The sequence below is a fragment of the Belonocnema kinseyi genome, chromosome 7 (genome assembly GCF_010883055.1).
Source record: "Belonocnema kinseyi isolate 2016_QV_RU_SX_M_011 chromosome 7, B_treatae_v1, whole genome shotgun sequence".
In the NCBI taxonomy this organism is placed as follows: domain Eukaryota; kingdom Metazoa; phylum Arthropoda; class Insecta; order Hymenoptera; family Cynipidae; genus Belonocnema; species Belonocnema kinseyi.
Genome location: NC_046663.1, coordinates 130,404,133 through 130,408,376, shown reverse-complemented (window position 1 = coordinate 130,408,376; position 4,244 = coordinate 130,404,133). Strand labels below are relative to the sequence as shown.

At 37.6% G+C, this 4,244-nt stretch overlaps 1 long non-coding RNA gene across 1 annotated transcript; it reads left to right on the top strand.

Annotated features, from left to right (window-relative positions):
- Nucleotides 1–1,325: 1,325 nt before the first annotated feature.
- LOC117176891 lies at nt 1,326–4,068 on the top strand. Its single transcript, XR_004467635.1, has 3 exons — nt 1,326–1,446; nt 1,516–1,741; nt 2,927–4,068. It is a non-coding gene; the product is annotated as an uncharacterized LOC117176891 (long non-coding RNA).
- Nucleotides 4,069–4,244: the final 176 nt, after the last annotated feature.

Genomic DNA, 4,244 nt, shown 5'->3' with positions numbered 1-4,244 from the left:
TCTGTGATGATCATAGGTTGTCGAGTTTCCCTGCGGACTAACTTGTTTCTCTGACATATTTTGCAGGTTCCTACAATTCTTTGTACATCCGCTTTCATGTTTACCCAATAATATTTATCTCGTATTTTCCAATATGTTTTGGACATGCCCTTATGACCTCCGACTACTGATTCATGGAATTCCCGAGTAATTTCATCTCACTGAGTTATTGGTGGAATAATTATCTCACCTGAAGAAACTACTATTAACAACCCAGTTCCAGAGAAGTGTTGTCTAAAGACCTGTTCAACAGCAGTCCATGATAAATTATTCCCATATTTAGGTACCTTGACACTTTTCACATTTAATTTAATCATGGGCTTTTTCAATGCTAACACAGTTTTAGAGACTTGATTTAGAAAGACTTGATCGCCTTATCTTTCATGCACAATCAGACTGAAAATATATCTATTATTTTTCAAGAAAACTATTACCTCACCTACATTAGAATTTTTTTTCTAATTTCATCCGGAGACAATAGCTTGTGCTCTACTAATTCCTTGTTTGCTTCACAGGAATTATCACCATCTGCAGAGATAAAATGGACTATCTGTCCCTTGCCCATGTATAACTTGTCCTTACTGTAACTTATACATACTTCAGACACTACTCTGACAGAAATTTCTTCACGAGGACAACTATCGGTGTCACAACTGTTGCAGTTTGCAACCATTGAATCTTCCTCACCGTTTACACAGGCACCATCCACACCGGAAATACTATTTTCCAAACTATCCGCATCGTCGACATGTTCCCATCCTCGCGAGAGTGACGGAAAATCCACCATCTCTTGGTCATTGGTTAGGAAATCATGCCGATGACCTCTTGAATATGTGGACCACCAGACGTAGTAAGTTGGAGCACGAGGTCCTTGATAGTCATTCTGAGCACACTCTACAGCATTTTCATGCTGTACCGAAGTCTGAACCGTCAGAATGTGATTATGACGGCTATTCTCAGCATACTCTCCAGCATTTTCATGCTGCATCGGAGTATTATCTATCAGAATTTCACTGTTTTTCATTTCTATAGCGCTATATAGGTTGAGGTCATCAAATCTGGCAAACAATCCGTCAAACAGTTCTTCGACACAGTTGTCCAGACTGACAACTCGATCCCCCTCCCCGACGGAAACAAGACAAACACGCTCTCGACCGGCCGTAATCGAAGCGGACCCATCCAGTTCAACCGAAGAAGACGACGAATCACCGTCACCCTGTGGTGGATTCCTCGACAAGGCATCTGCATTAGAATTTATCCTCCCAGGTTTGTAGACTATTACATAGTCATACTCACTAAGTTTTATACGCCATTGAGTTAATTTTGAAATAGGATCTTTCAACCCATGTAACCATACAAGAGGTCTATGGTCTGTTACTAAAAAAAAACTTCGCCCATATAAATAAGGTATAAAATGCCTCACGCAAAACACTATTGCAAGTAACTCTTTTTGAATTGTTGAATAATTGATTTCAGCTTTCTGAAGGATTCTGGAAGCATATGCAATGGGTAAATCCTGACCAATAACTCCCTGACTCAAAACACCACCAAGAGCGTAATTCGATTCATCAATCGTTAATACAAAAGGTTTTGAGAAATCAGGATACTGTAACAATGGGTCGGAACAGATTTTATCACGCAGAATTTCAGAAGCTGTTTGCTGCTCATTTGTCCATTTAAATTCGACCTTATCTTTTAAAAGGTAAGTAAAAGGTGTTGCAATTCTCGCAAAGTTATTAATAAATTTCCTATAGTATCCTACGAGACCTAAAAATTGTTTTACATTCTTTTTCCCTTTTGGAACAGGAAATTTTTTTACAGCCTCAATTTTTTTTATCGGGTTTAACACCCTCCCGAGTAATAACATGTCCTAAATATATTATCTCAGGTCTCAAGAAAAAACATTTCTCAGGTTGCAATGCTAATCCCGCGATTTTTAATCGCCCTAGTAAGGATTTCCATTTTCTGGAATGTTCTTGCAATGAAGAAGCATCAACGACTATGTCATCCATGTAAACAAATAATTCTAGACCTTGTAGACCGGTCAAAACCTGGTCCATCAGTCTTTGAAAGGTTGCTGGAGCATTTTTCAGTCCAAAAGGCATTCGAAGATACTCGTAATACTCGTAATGTCGATGAAACCCCATTGCAAGATCCATTACGGAAAAATATTTTGCTCCTCCCAACTGATCTAAAATTTCAACAATATTTGGCAATGGATAAGCATCGCTTACAGTTCGTTCATTCACGGCTCTGTAATCTATTACCATTCTCCACCTTTTGTTCCCTTGTGGATCAGGTTTTTTAGGGACAATCATTGCAGGAGAATTATATGGTGAAACGGATAGTTGAACTAATCCTGCTTCGAGCAACTGTTTAGTTTGTTTTAATATCTCATCTCTGTGTACGGGAGGATGACGATAATCTTTGATGAAAACTGGTCTATTATCGACAGTAGTGATTTTATGGGTAATTGCCGTAGTTGAATTTAGTTTATCTCCAGGTAGATAAAATTGAGCGGAATAATCTAACAGAATGGGTAAAAGACTCGATTTTTCCTCCTCATTTAAATCCTTAAGGTCAAGAATTTTCAATAATTCGGAAAATCTAGATGCAAAAATTTTCTGCCCTTCTACACTTTCTAAACCACCACACGATCTTGCTAAAGGAGGTATTATTGTATATTCTTCAAGTTCAACCGGTGGTACTGTCAATTCTACATCTTGTTGAGTAGAATTTATGATGAAAATTCTAATTTTTCCGTTTACACTTTTAACCAAAGATTCCCCTGCAAAAATTCTAGGACCACAATCAAGACGTTTTACATAACCCTCAACTATATAAGGTCCATTTACTGATAACTGTACTAATTGTTTTGTCCTTGCAGGTAATTTAATAGTGGAGTAACACGTCAATGGAAAATTTTCATCACCCAGATCAAGACTATCATCTACAAAATTAAGAATGGCTCGCTGTTTCCGAAGGAAAGTTATTCCTATCAGTCCATCCTCAGTTATAGGAAAAGCTTTTGAAACTACATGAAAGGATGTTTCTACGCCTCGGAGTAGCATTTTAACTTCACCCTGTGTTGGAATCATTTTGGATCCGATTCCAATCAAATTTAAAACATGTTCCCGATTAATTTTTATGTGTGAATCCAAAGCTGTTTCTTTAATCAAATTTACACTAGCACCTGTGTCTATCAATAATTTTGTTTTGCCTTTCTGAAAAAAATAATGCTGCAATTCTACCACCGCGGCGGGCTCTATACCATTATTCTCCCCGAGTTTAAGAACGACGCGGGTTGAGAGGGTCCGATTTCCTGAGACATCCTGCCCTCTGTAGGATGACCCTGTTTCGAGTTTAAATGATGATTCTTAAAATCTTGATTTCGCATTCTTTCCTTACCGTGCTTCGCCTTCATATGACATTTACTAATATCATGATTCAACCTAAAACAATAAGTGCAATTTTCCCTCTCTTTGCCCTGGTTTACATTATTTTTTTTTCGTTTAGGACACTCACGCCGAAAATGACCTGTTTCTTTACAGTCGTAACATTGAATATTCCTTTTTTTGTTTACATTTTCCTCAATACTAACGTGCGCTACCCTCTTACGAGGATTTGAACCCATTTTAAAGTCTGAATCGAAATCAGGTTTAATTTTTCCTATTTCTTCTGAATGAGCCCTATCCCAGCTTTTAAACTGAATCTCTTCTTGAGATGCCATCACTATTGCTTCATCCAAAGTAGCAGGATTTATACTTTTTATTATCGCGAATATCTCTCTATTTAATCCCCTCATGAAAGTAGCTGTCGCACTTTCTTTATGTGCTTCTATTCTTTCATTTCCTTTTAGCCCCGGAGTTTTTTCCAAAGTTATATTAATTAATTCATCTAATATTTGATTAACCCGTGCCCCAAAGTCGGTTATGCTTTCGTTTGGTTTTTTGACAGCCATAGTTAATTCTTGTGATAATTGTGTGATGTCTAATTTTGGTAAATAAATTCTCTCAAGTTTTTTAAACATTTCTTAAAGAGTGATCCCTGCCCTATTTTGAATATGTTTACGCGCAGCTCCTATTACCCTGGTTCGAATTAAGATAGTCAAGTATGGAATTTCGTGAAGCATCACCATGCTTCGGGCCACTTGACAATGTTCCACAAACATGGTCACGGACATATTAGTACCATCAAACTCTGGA